The sequence below is a fragment of the Mustela putorius genome, unplaced genomic scaffold (assembly GCF_011764305.1).
Source record: "Mustela putorius furo isolate JIRA1106 unplaced genomic scaffold, ASM1176430v1.1 tig00000242_pilon_pilon_pilon, whole genome shotgun sequence".
Classification (NCBI taxonomy): domain Eukaryota; kingdom Metazoa; phylum Chordata; class Mammalia; order Carnivora; family Mustelidae; genus Mustela; species Mustela putorius.
This window is the reverse complement of record NW_025421325.1, coordinates 7,272,423-7,286,668: the sequence shown is the minus strand read 5'-3', so window position 1 is coordinate 7,286,668 and position 14,246 is coordinate 7,272,423. Positions and strand designations below refer to the sequence as shown.

At 41.0% G+C, this 14,246-nt stretch overlaps 1 protein-coding gene across 4 annotated transcripts in view; it reads left to right on the top strand.

The window, feature by feature from the left end:
• Positions 1-14,246, top strand: part of FHIP1A (FHF complex subunit HOOK interacting protein 1A) — a 235,322-nt gene that overhangs the window by 116,797 nt on the left and 104,279 nt on the right. For 2 of the 4 annotated variants that reach the window (XM_004758057.3, XM_013059167.2), the window contains one exon: positions 8,415-8,559. The exons of the other annotated variants lie outside the window; for them this stretch is intronic. The gene's annotated coding sequence lies outside the window, so the exon portion shown is untranslated. The remainder of the gene's footprint in view (positions 1-8,414; positions 8,560-14,246) is intronic. 4 annotated transcript variants of the gene reach the window in all.

The following is a 14,246-nucleotide window of genomic DNA, read 5'->3' as shown; positions in this document are numbered from 1 at the left end:
CTGCCCATTTCCCCCATAACCTGTACTCACATGCAGCTTTCCTCTGAACCACTGCTGCTGTACATTTTTTTTGAGACCTTGATTTTTTTTTTTTTTTTAAATAGATTATCTCTCCTGTCTTTTCCCCTTTCTTTTGCCTTGTGAGCCAATCTGGCTAAATCCTTATGCTAGAGCATAGCATTTTCATATGGCACTGACGGTTTTCGAGGGGCCAGGGGTGATTAAGAATGCACGTGAAAGAGGTGAAGCTGGAGCCCTGAGAATCAGGAGGAAGAGGGAGAACACGGAAATAAAAAACTTGAAAACTTAAGCATTGTTGATTTCATATCTAACCCTGATTTTTATAGACTGAGCTCCTTAAGAAACAGGTACCATGCTTGACTTATTCTGTCTTGTATTCCTGTACTTAGCACTGAACCTGTGGTGCGGATAGAATTTATTGAATGATTTATTGAGAAAATGGAGGATCGTTGATACGTGTGTAAACTACATTGATCTCTATTGGGGCAGAGCCTGGGTCAGAATGTGAATCTCCATGACCCAGTGAGGGAAATGTAAAGAACCGAATGAAGTAAAGAGGGCAAGAATTTAAAAAAAAAAAAAAAAAAAAAACAACGGAGGTTCATATTAAGAATGTCTAAGAAAGTTACAAAACAGAAAATGTGAATTTCCCTTGCTAGTAATTCATGTGGAGGGACATGGAGTATGTGGATGTGTGGCATGGCATAATTCAGTGTTGCTATTTGATTGTTTTTCGAGGTGGTGGTGAGCAGCTGCATAACAATTTTGCTATTGTTTGGTTTATATCTTATCTTGATTTTGTCCAGTTATTGCTCAACTAGGATGACTTCTCAAGCTCAGAGACTCCTCATTTTTTCCATCTTCCACCATAGGCTTAGGGTTGCTATGTTGAATTACCATTAATTTTGAAACTCTTTTCCTTGCTATTAATGCAGGTGATGCAATTTTAAATCCATTTTCATTTGTCAGATCCTTTATACAGCAGGGGACTCAAAGGCTAGTAGGAGTATGACAGATCTCTTCATTCAACAGGATTTTGAGGTTTAAGCCAGGACTCCAAACATGCCCTCTTGGGGTGCCTGCTCCGGGAACCAGACAGAATCTGTTCCTCTCCACATCCCCTGGTTGCTCCCAGGGCAGACACATGGAGGAGCCCCAGGGGCCTCCAGGAGCAGCAATGCTGGTAAATGCTCCTGCCCTGGGGCCCTCTCAGCCGGCTTGATGGGTAGAGTCTCCTCCTTTCACACCCTCACGGTATTTTTACTCTGGGATCAGGTCAAAGGGGAGGCGTGTGCTGGTGACTTTCTGGGGTAGGGGTGAAGTGGGGAGGGGGGGCGAGACAGATATTTCCTGGGGAGGAGGAGGAGAGCACAGATTGACCATCAGCCTACTCCCATCCTTTCTTTCTCAGCTCAGGGGCATGTGGTGTGTGGTGTGAGTAGAGGTTCTCTTAGAGGACAAGGTGAAGGCCATCTGTCGCTCTCCTTGTTAGAAAGCATGTGTCAGTGTTTTACCTCAGTGATGTTTTTGCAGGTGATTGCAGCCATGCTGACTGCCAGATAATAATTGTAGCCCCAAAAGGAGTGAAGAGAGATCGGTACAAACCAGTCACTGGAGTGAGTGTCTGAGAGAACTAGTGTAAGGGCTGTTTTGAGTGGCATATAGAATGTGTTTTCTTGCTTTCTTTATTTTAAAGATTTTATTTATTTATTTGACACACACAGGGATAGAGAAAGAGCACAAGCAGGGGGAGTGGTAGGCAGAGGGAGATGGAGAAGCAGACTCCCCACGGAGCAGGCCTCCTGACCCAGGGCTCTATTCCAGGACCCTGGGATCATGACCCGAGTTTAGGCAGACGCTTAACAGACTGAGCCACCCAGGCACTCCAGGATGTATTTTCTTTAGCTCACTGGAACACACATTGTGGTTTCCAATTGTGGAGGCACCTAGAAAAGTAAGTTTTGAAAATCTCTAAAGTACGCCCATAGACCCATTTACCAATTCATCTGTAATTACTTATTGATCATATACCATGTGATGGGGCCTGGCCAGCCCCTGCTCAGATAGAATAGTGAAATTTGGTCTAGGGTTTTTGAACTGTCGTGCTGTTTGTGATTTAAGTCATTAGGGAAAGCCCATTTACCCTGAAATCGAGAGAGATAGCCTCTGGGACTTGTAAGTGGAAATTTCATCTGTTTCCGCTGTCATTTGGCGAAGGTAGTGCACTCATACTTTCAGGAGTGGATTATGCACAATCAGTGGTGATGAATGTATGAGCATTTTTAATTAGTCTTCATGCCCTCTGTCTGATGCAATCAGAAACCCTCTATCAGAGGAGAGATTTATAATCAATCATTTCATCATCTTCTGGGGTAGATATAAACCCATTTGCTTTTAGGCTGCAACTTAAAATATCTGCTTTGGAGAATTATTATTTAACCAGGCAGATATCTATAAACCAAGTGTATTTTGAGCATGTAGGCTTAAATCTCAAATTGCAGATTGCTCTGATTAAGCGTAATTGTGTGAATTAAGGTGTCTCTAAGCCTTCACTCTGTGCAGAGGAAACCTAGCGTTAGAGCAAAAGTGTTAGCCCGACATCAAGAAGCTGTGAGTTCTAGGCCTAGCTTTGTGAACCCAAGTTTCCTCATCTGTAAAAATAAAAAAGGATTGAAATACCTTGTATTTCAGTCCTCCTTAAGTCAGTTAAGGTTATGTTACTTATGACAGAACCCTAAAATGGGGGGAGCCTGTGTGGCTCAGTTGGTTAAGTGTCTGCCTTTGGCTCAGGTCATGATCCTGGGGTCCTGGGATCAAGCCCCCAGGTCAGACCCCTGTTCATTAGGGAGTCTGCTTCTCTCTCTTTCTTTGCTTCTGTGTATGTGCACGCTCTCTCTCTCTCTCTCAAATAAAATCTTAAAAACAAAAAACAAAAAAAACCCAAACCTGTAGTAAATAACATTTTTGGACTTTTTACTATGTGTCGAGCACTGGGCTGTTGTACAGCACATGACAGCAGGTGTGTGGCACGTGCATCATCTCATTTATTCCCACATTGCCTAGGAGGCAGTTACTAGGAGAGGGCCACCCCGTCTTAGCCTGGAAGTTTTTGGTGGAAAGGCTGATCTCCGTAGCTAAAGATTTGGAGATGTCAGATATGAATCTACAATAATTATCAAAATAAAAATTGTTGACTGAACAGAGGCCTGCCTAGATAATCTTTCGTTTGCCTTAGAGGGTCTGACCAATTTCTGCAATTAAAGTGAAATTGACAAATTAAAAATTTCTAATTTAACTGACAGCCAAATAAGTCCTCTGTTTTGATTTGCTATTAAAATGATTTTTTCTCGGGCCACCTGGGTGGCTCTGTGGGTTAAAGCCTCTGCCTTTGGCTCAGGTCATGATCCCAGGGTCCTGGGATCGAGTTCCACATCTGGCTCTCTGCTAAGCGGGGAGCCTGTTTCCTCCTCTCTCTCTCTGCCTACTTGTGATCTCTGTCTGTCAAATAAATAAATAAAATCTTAAAAAAAAAAAAAAAGATTTTTTTCTCCCCAAAAGTGAAATTCTAGAGAATCTAAGAACAAGTTAATCTTTATTGTTGGTCAGCAGCATTAGTGAGAACATAGAAACTGAATCACTTTCATTCCCACACTAGGTGTTTGGAGTGTAGACCAGTACAGTTCTCTGGGCACCCACTTATATCAAAAGCTTTCAGATGTGTGTGTACCCTTACATTTCTACTCCTGGGCTTTTCATGAAACTGAGGATGGGCTCAAATGTTTAGTAAAAAATATTTATTGTCCACTGTTTATGACTGTAGATCCCCAGCCATTAGTAGATTGGTTAAATATACATATTTAATGTTAAAATATGTCATTAGAATAGAATGTATTGTTAACCAAAAAAATTTACACAGCTTTAAAATCAGTATGTGCAATGCAAGCCCATCTTAGGGTAATCACATGAACTGGCAAATATTTACACGTAGATGTGGGTTTAAAGTAGTATATCTGGAGTTTAACATAGTTCTTTTTTGTCTGGGTGAATGATATTAGTTGTGGTTGTTTTTCATATCTGCATTAAATTTTTTTCTCTAATCTGCCTTTTTTTTTTTTTTTTGATGAAAAGAAATTAGCAAAAGCAAATAATACAAACTGCCTGAAATAGAAACCCCAGCTCAATCCACGGGCTAGGAATGGCTCACAAATGTGAGTTTGTGAATTTGTGTAATTGTTTTGGATGTGTGTAATTCTTATCCTGAGGTGTAATCCAGTTGGGTTAGCTTGCCTTTATTCACAATGACAAATGAGGAGGTCTTTGAGTTCTTTGGAACAAGATTTAAAAAAATTTCACTCTGATTGCATCCCAGTAGAAATCAAAAGAAACTAAAAAGCGAAAACAAAGACAGAAACCCTCTCTGGGGACGAGACTTTTTTCCTTCAATAGTTAAAATTAATACCAGTGAAACTTGTTAATTGTAGAAATTTAGAATACACAGATAAACAAAACAAAATTAAACACACACACAACCCCACTTTCCAGAAATAACCACTATTTATTTACATTTTGGGTTGTGTCCTTCCAGAATTTAAATTGTATGAGCATATTTGTACACATGCGTATGCACATGCATTTTGTGTGTAATCACACAAAGAGATGTATGTGTAGTGTCTTCTTACCTGGAACAAACAGCCACCGGTCTACCAGACCATACAGCTTAATGAGCATGGGGACTGCGCTTTGTGGGACATGGTCAGAGTTCAGGATAAAACAGCAGAGCCTGGCACTTAGCAGGAATTGAATGACTATTAATGGAACTACCTATGTTTGAACTGTCTTTCCAGGTCACTGGTTTTACTCCCAAAGGTTATTTTGATGACCAGCTGGAACCTCATTGTTTGGACGTACCGCATTTAGTTGTTTCTAGTCTTTAAGAAAGCGCTGTTGAAATAAATGCCCTTGTAACTAAATGTTTGATATGTCATAAATTATTCATTATCATTAATCACCTAATGATTGAATCATTGGATCAAAGGGTGTGTTTCTCACTTTTGATAGCATTGACAAATGACCTCCGGAAAGGGTGTGCCATTTTACCTTCCCAGTGAAAGGACGCAGTGCTTGATTTCACCTACACACTTGGGATCATGGACTTTTTTTTTTTTTTTTTTTTTTTTTGAGATAATTGTAAAATCACAGGCTGCTCTAAGAAATAATGCAGGGAAACTCCTTGTACTCTTTGCCGTGTTTCCCTCATGGAAATAGATTGCAAAACTAGAGTATAATATTAAAACCAGGATATTGACATTGATACCATCCACAGACCTTCCCCAGTTTTATTTGTTCTCATTTTTGTGAGTGCCTGTATTACCTGAAGTTCTGGACAAGTTTACCATCCATGTAGGTTTTGTGTGCCCCCACCACAGGCAAGATACTGAAGGGTTCTGACATCGCAATCCCTCTCCCCTGCCTTGTTTTTCTTTTTTAAAGATTTTATTTATTTGACAGAGAGAGAGAGTAGGCAGAGAGGCAGGCAGAGAGAGAGGAGGAAGCAGGCTCCCTGCTGAGCAGAGAGCCTGATTAGGGGCTCAATCCCAGGACCCTGGAATCAGGACCTGAGCCGAAGGTGGAGGCTTTAACCCACTGAGCCACCCAGGCGCCCTGGTAGTTCCCTTTTTGCAATCATGCCACTTCCCTCCTGCCTTCCCAGCCCTTCTCTTCCCATCCCTAACCCCTGGCAACCACTAATCCGTCCTCCATTTATTTTTGTCATTTCAAAAATGTTCTATAAATGGAGTTGTGTAGTATGCAACCTTTTTCGTTCAGCACAATTCCCTGGAATTTCCTCAAGCTGTAGCTGTTAGCAATAGTTACTTTTTACTGATGAGTCATATTTCATGGTATGGATGTGGTTTGATTTGTTTAACTGTTTACCTGTTGGACATCTGGGCTGATTCTAGTTTTTGATTGTTACAAAGAAAGCTGCTGTGAGCCTCTGGCGTAGGGTTTGGTGCGAAGTTAAGTTTCATTGTTTGTAATAAATATGCAGGAGGTCGGTTGCTGGGTTGTATGGCCGTTACATGTTACCAAAACGGTGGTCGTACTGGTTCACTTCCCACCAGAGGTGTGTGAGTGATGCAGTTTTTTTGCCTCCTCACCAACATTTGGAATTTGTCACTCTTTAAAAAAATTTTTAGCTTATTTTGATAGATGTATATTGTGGTCATTGATAGATGTCATTGTGGTAAATGTCCATACACAGCTTTTGCCCATTTTCTAATTGGATTATTTATTTTTGCTGTTGCGTTTTGAGAGTTTTTGAGTATTCTAGACACTTTGTCAGATGTGTCATTTGCAGATTTTTTTTTTTTTTGCCAGTCTTTATTTTGTCTTTTCATCTTCTTCACATACGCTTTTAGAGAGTAAGAAGTTTTAAAAATTTTGATGAGGTTCAATTTATCAATTTTTCCTTTTATGGATCATGTTCATGGTGTTTAGTCTCAGAACTCTCTGTCTAGCCAGCATGGCCTTTTGATTCGTTCCTCAGAGACCCTCTAAGATTGATCATGATTTTTCAGCTTGGGGTAACTGTGTAGGAATCGGGTTGGAATATTTTTAGCTTTTTTAATAAGTGGGCTATTGTCTTCCCCTTTCTCACATCTTCAGTTGGGAGGATATAAGGACTCCCTTTTATTTCATGCTGTCAGGAGCTTTCACAAGATGTTACACTCCTGCTTCAGAATGGGGGCCCCTGAGTCTGATCATTTATCCTATTCACAGTCTCTTTTGCCAGCTCTACAGCTTCTTGAATTGTAACAAGCAAAAGAAACTCTTTATTTTTACGTGAAGAATGGTGACGAATGTGGAAATGGGCATCCCTGGGACTAGTGGGCTCCCCCGCAACCCAAAAAGGGGCTTTTGCTGAGTCAGAAGCTGCAAACCTTTAGGGGTTTGTATTTTATGTGTGATGGCTTCCCTTAGGCCAAGGTGGTAGTGTGTGGTATAGGCGGGCAGTTGACTGTGTGCCCTTGAGCAAAATGGCCTAGTTTTTCATTCCTGCTCTTCCCCTCACTAGCTGAGTCAGCAGAGGCGTGCTTCTTAATCTCTCTTCTTCAGCTTCCTCATTCGTAATGTGGGGATAATAAGCATATTTACCTCATGCGGGTACTCCAAGGATCAAGTCATTACGGGTAAAGGGCTTGGAGCATGGCCTGGGGAGCACATACAGTGCTCATTGTTCATACTTTTATTATTATGTCTCTTGTACCAATGTAAAAAAGTATGTAACTCGGATGCTTATTAAAATGCAGATTCCTGGGCACCTGGGTGGCTCAGTGGGTTAAGCTGCTGCCTTGGGCTCGGGTCATGATCTCAGGGTCCTGGGATCGAGTCCCGAATCAGGCTCTCTGCTCAGCAGGGAGCCTGCTTTCTCCTCTCTCTCTCTCTGCCTGCCTCTCTGCCTACTTGTGATCTCTCTCTGTCAAATAAATAAATAAAATCTTTAAAAACAATCCAGATTCCTGGATCTCCACTCCTAGACCTACTGCATCAGAAGCTGAAGGATTAGGGCTCCAAGGAATCTGCATTTTTACAAGGTTCTCCCATGGTTCTCCTGAAGGCTCAAGTTTCTGAGCCATTTCTCAGTCGTTTCTGTTTGTCCGCAGTAAGTGAATGCTCTGGTCTTTCTTGAGTGGTGGGGTTGAGTGCTGCTGCCAAGGCAATACCTTCTCTCTAAAAGCATTCCTGGTGTTACCAAGAGACAAACCAAAGTGTGTGTATGATACCCAGCTGCTTCAGTGGCCTTCCCACTGGGCCGAGACAGGTGTGAGACCATAGGGAAGGGTAGAGTCTGTGGCAGACTGGATCATGAATACCGTACCTTCAGATCTCCAAATGAAAATAATAGTAATAAAAGAGTAAGGCAGGGAGCTAGATTTAGTATTCTGACTGCCAGTTGTAATACTCTTGTGTGGGTACGGAGCAGCATCTTTTGAGCGTGTGCGTGTTTGGTGAGGGGAAACTGTGGTGTGGGAGACTCTGTTTGCAATCTGTGTGTCAGGTTTTTCTCACCAGCCGGCAGTTTTCCCACCAGCTTGTCTGCTAGGGATTACTGTCCAGAGTAGCCACTGGAAACTACACTCTGGGACCACCTTGGGCTATACAGATAGCTGTACATGCTTCCTTTCTCAAAAAGAACCACTCTCTAGCACTTCTCCCCCAAGGGCTGCTGAGAAAGACACAGAAGTTCCCTCCCCGAGAGACGTTAACTGACATGTTCTCTAAACAGGACATAACTTTGCCTGGAGATACCCTTTTAAGCTAGAGACTAGCTCTTGAAAACACAACTGGCTTCTTTCTTGTCATGTAACGGGAGTTCTCTTAACCTTTTTCAGTGGTTCCCTGGACCTTCAGTTCTCTCTCTTCTCTCTCGAAACCACGCTGCCCACCTCCTCCGGAGTGTTCTGTCTGGTTGACGACTTGCTGGGTGTTCTCAGGCTTCTCCCCTGGCTGAGCTGTGTGCATTGTTACAGCAATTAGGTAACTTCATCAGACAACATACAAACTGATAAAATATGTGTGTGAAAACAGAGCTGTTTTTATGAAGTTGAAGTCTTTGTAAAGACTAAATATGGGCAAGTTGCCGTTATGACATTGCTGTCGAATCAGACGGGGAAGAGATAACTCTAACAGATTGGGAAGATGTTTAAAAGATGAAAAGATTTTACACTTTAATTCACACTGAGATGTTTCTCAACTTTGAGTAGCCACACTGGAAATGTTATATTGTACATTATGAGCCTATACCTTATGAGGTTCATGCAAGGAAGGTAACTTTGAACTTCAGTTAGTACGCTTGTACTTGAAGAAAATAGCTTGCAATGTGAAAATATTGGCAAGCAAATTTACTTTTTTATGGTTCTTGATAAAAGAAGGTGTTTAAGATGTGTATATATGTCATTTTTAATGATTCTCTGCCTTGAATGACATTTTCTGTTAATCTACCAGTTATCATCTTAATTGCAATAGAGTATTTACAGTTGTTCCTTCCTATAGGGCTATATGCTAACAAAATTGAGTAGTTGATTAAGACTGGTCTTCAACCGGGTGAGGGGCAGGTTTTCTTTTCAGAGAAAACATCATTCTAAAAGCTACAGTATCTGTAAAAATACCTTTCAAAACAATTCTTACTGAAAACTGAAGTTTGATGTGTTTATTATTATTTTTTTAACTATAGCTCTATTTAGTTTTAGTTTTTTGGATACTTAAATATCAGTAATTCTCAATTGGTAAAATCAACATTTTGTTTTCTGTTCCTGTGAAAAATTTCTCACATAAATGACTTTCATCATTCAATATAAGATGATACAAAGTGACTCATTTTTCAAGTTCAAGGGTATTCAAAAGAGACTCGAAGCAGTAAAATTGGGTGTAATAAATTATCCTTACTTCAGACGTGAACTGATAAGTTGTTTTTATAGAAGGTCTTAGAGGTAAAAGTAAGTTTAGAAAATAAAAAGTAGTAATAATCAGCTTATATGGCTGAGTCTGTTCTGTTCCCATTATGTCCTCGGAGGGTGTCCTGTGTTCCCAAGTCAGGCAGCCTGCGCAGCTCCTCAGGTCACACCCAGCCGACCCAGGGCTCCACGAGTGTGAGCTGCTAACAGCTTCCTGGACCAAGGGTCCTTCTAAGCAGAGGTGTTGAAGGTAGAACAGGCAAGACAACTTGGATAAACAACTACTTAAAATTTTCCTTGTACCGACTTGAGCCAGAGTCCAAGGGAGAGACACAGTTGAATAATACATTTCCTGATGAAGAAAATGTGCTTTTTGGAAATATATATGTACCCTCTAATTGTAACTCAAGAGTCTGCCGTCCCTTGTTGTCTGCACACTATTAGGAGAAGCTAGTGTTGTCACTTTCCTTTTCTGTGGGTTGTTCATCTCTCTTCATGAAGGTTTTTTTTTTTTTTTTTTTTTTTTTTTTTTTTTTTTTAAGCACACCGAACTGGATTTTAGACCCTCTCTGGCTTTAGCAACAAAACTAGATAGAGACAGTCATTTATTACCTGCACATGCTAAGTGCCCGAGAACATTTGTTGAATGAGTGAATGACTTTGCGGGACTCAACAGACATCGCTTCTGTTTGCTAATCACCTCGAGTGAAGACAGACATTATCATTAGGTTAATAAGCCATTGAAGTCGAGAGTGGGAATGTTAATGCAGGTGGACTGAAGTCAGATTGCCTGGCCTGGGCTGGGAGTTGCACTTTAACCGCCACGCATACATTTTGGCAGTCCTTGATGTATCTTCCTCTTTTCCACCGTGAGAGCTCATTCTTTTAAGACTCCTGTCTGTGTCATCACTCTCCAGTAATATTCATTAAGCTCCTGCCTGCTGAGTACTGCTGGGTTTCAGTCCCTTTTAATGAGCGTGAACGTTTAAGTTGAAGGATAGGCTTTTATGCGACACTGCTTGGTCCTGAAAGGGCCAGTCTGTGAGTACACATGATTTTTGGCACTGTTTTCCTCAGTTCAGTAAGCTAATTAGATCAATCAAATATTTTTGTTGGCAAGCTCTGGCTGCCTCTTTAAAACAAGGGGTAAATCAGCTTGTCTTTGTCCTGGGAGATGTTATCAGACCTGGGCCCTTTGTCAGCATTAGCCATTAGTGGATGCTTTATCTTGATTTTGTAAATTGCAGCTTCCTTTACACAGGAGATGCTCATGTCCTATGATTCCTTGCTAATCACCTTTGTCGCTTAGGGCAGCATACCTTTTCCCTCACTCCACGTTGCTCCTACAGACCACAGTGTTGCGTGACGCTTTGCTTTGTGCTATTGCTGGCCAGCTTTTTAAAAAGATGTTTTACAAATAAGGAATGCCACTAAATATTCACCAAATTTACAGAAATCAAAATAAAAGGAAGCGTTTCTAGTCCGGCCCTCTTTGGGTTGTGGGATGTGGCTTGTTTGTCCCTGTTTTTTGTTTTTGTTTTGCTCCCAGCATGTAGTGTTTCTAAGTTCTCATAATTTTTCCTTCAAAGCAGTTTTTTTTAAGTTGCCCTGCTGTTTTCTCCTTATCTTCTCACCTAGCCCGGTCAGTCCCTCATCACCACACCAGCTGCTTTGTCTATAATCTCTCTCCGTCAAAAACCCCATTCCAACATATCCCATGTTTATCTACCAGACTAATTTCCTTACGTTACTCTTTTGTCCTGTAACTAACTGCTTTGCTTAGAAATCTTTATTAGCTCCCAATTGCTTAATGAATTAGGGCTTTAACTCACTCGTCTGGTTTTCATTCTCCAGTTCTGTGCATCCTGTCAGCTATAGTTCCTGGACTCTTCAAAGGTCCACCGGCTGCTCAGGGCGAACTTATTTGCGGCTCTGTCATGGTGTCGTGGTTAAGAGCGTGTGTTCTGGGGTCACATTAGCATGGGATCAGATGCTGGTTCAGCCGCTTACCTTGGGCAGTTCATCTTTTAGGTTTCCTATATAGATTGGGCATAATGATAGTCCTTCCTTCACAGAAGTGTGAGGTGTGAGTTGTATATGTCTCTCTCACCAAGTAAGAATTCAGCAAAAGGGTGAGCTATTAAGGTATTATGCATATGTAGTCTAAAATGCCCTTCTAATCATTGTCTCAGTACTGACGTATGCTTACTGTGTGTCAGACACCGCCCTAAAACTCCTAACTGAATTTGTTTACTTCTCTCCTTCCTCTGTGAGGAAGGAACTGAGAGCAGTCCTATTTTATAGAGGAGAAGACTGAGTCTGAGAGTTGGACTGACGTGCCTAAACTCACATGGTTGATAAATGGCAGGGCTAGGATTTGATTCTTGGCAAAATCTAGCTCTAGAGTCAGTGCTCTTAAGCACTATTCTGTAAACCTAAATTCTACTGGTGAATCCCTCCCCCTGCCCTGCCAGCCTCTAGGGATGTCTCTATTACCCTATTACACTTCCTAAAGCGTGTAATAGGGTAACAGGAAGACTGAGTTAGTAATTTCTGGAGTCCTCATTGTTTTGTGTCCTACAATGCTGTACATAGACTAAAAATTCCTTGGACTATGACGTTATTACATGTGAAAATAGAGATTTTGGAATATGGAAACATCAAAGAAGAAAATAAAATACTCCCTGTTGTTCACATGTCATCTGTCCTCTTAGTGTTATTTATAAATAGTTTATATATATGCCTGGTAATATAGAGCATATTCATACATTATATACAATTATTGGTCATGCCATGTATATAATTTTATATCCTGCTTCCCTTGTTTAACATTTTGTGTTTGCCTATGTCATTAAATATTCTAAATCACCATTACCATGAATGCAATTTAATTGTTTGTGTAATTTGTCTGCAGGTGGACCTACTGTTTACATCCATTTTTCAAATGACTAATAAATATTTCTATAATGAAGTGGGTCATAGGTCCTGGCTTTGAAGAGGACTTTTGGTATAGAAGCAAAATTGCCTTTTGGAGATTGTACCAGTTTATTATTTCACTATTGTGGGAAAATCCAGGTGTTTCCGTGGCCTTGTTGACTACTTGTTCACTGTTGTTGATCAATAACATTTTGATTAGTCATTGCTAATGTGGTAGGTGGTCGAGGGTAAGGGGTCAGGGCTCGAACCGGATCCAGCCTGAAGCACGTGATGTTCCACGACTACTTACCTGGTTGATTTTTCAGTAGAGATATGAGGGGCTCTGTAGAATTCTAGGATTTAGGAACTGGAGGGAGAATGCACAAACCATTCAACCCATGTTTTGAAGATAAAGGAAGTGAGATGCAAGGAGGTTAAGCAACTTGTCCAAGTTCTTAGAACTGCTTAGGAGCGGAATGAGTCTTGCTTGATCTGGTTTTCAAACCCATTGATTTTTCATTATGTCACACTGTTTCTCATCTCCCTTAATTATTTATCTACATCTGTCTGTCCGGCTTCCCAGACACAGCTGACCAAATTTGGAGGTACCGCTTAGAATAAAATAATCCATGTTTGTAACTCTTTGGGGCTAAGGTAAGAGGATTCTGGTTGACATAAACAGGCGGTCCAGCTTTGGCACCATATGCGATTCCTCCTTTCCCACGCACAGCCTGTCAGGTGCCAGTGCTTAACACCGATAAAATGGAGGAAGTTGTGATGATGGGACTTGCATGGTGACCTGTCCCTGACAGACAGAGAGAAGCCTCGGGCTCTCTGAGGTTGTTTAGTGCTTTGTGCTTGGAATCAGGTTTCCTTAGGGGTATGGACTGTGGTGGTACTTGCCGTCAGGCTGGGAGGCTCTCTCTTCTGCCATGGTGTTGAGGAAAACCGTGGTGTGGAGCTAATCCATGGACGCTGACTCCATCTCACTGAACCTTGCCCTGGAACCTGGTCCTCAGAAGCATCATTCTATCTAATGCAGACTGGCTTTCCAGGTTCTGAAGTGTGTAAGTCTTCACTGCTCTCTCTCTCTTTGCATTACTTTTAAGGGCAGTTGGTTTCCCAGGAAGTCTGGGTGGCATGGATGAGTATTTCTGTATATCGGTATTGGGAGATGAGAAGTAAATGCAATGAATTTTTGCAGTTCAGATCTTTTTTTTTTTTTTTTTTTTGATGTTGTTGTGATTAAGCCATAAAAAGGTTAACAGCTTCAAGGCTGGAAATGGACATTAAATTCATATCTCTCCTTTACTGCCAATAAGATTGACTAAAATGTCCAAGCCAGATATTTCCTCACTTTTCTTAGTCTCAAAATAACCTGCCTTTATCACCCTGTCCTTAAACAAAGAGCATAGGGTGTTATTAATTGATGACAAGAACTACCTTGATGGATTAAAATTTCCCTGTAAAAATAATAAAAAAAGAAACCTGCTTTGAAAATCCTCTGGCCTTTGGGGAAATCGTAGTTAATATGCTTTTGGATGAGAAGTTTAGAAAAGGAACTTTTAAGAGATAATTATGTCCGTTTATCTCTCAGGAACATATTATGGTTGTTTAAACATCATGGAAATGATAGGTAAAACCGGGCTTCAATATTTGGCACGACAACCCTCTTTCCCTTTCCTTTATATATTTGTCCATTAATTCACTCACATATTATTAAGACCTTTTATGTGACATGCTTTGGGTAAAGTGTTAAGATTTTAACAGGGAGCAAGCAAGCCTAGCTAAGTGAGTCTCTTCTAAAATAGGGTTGGAAGGCCATAGGAGGAGGACCATACGGGAGTATTCATT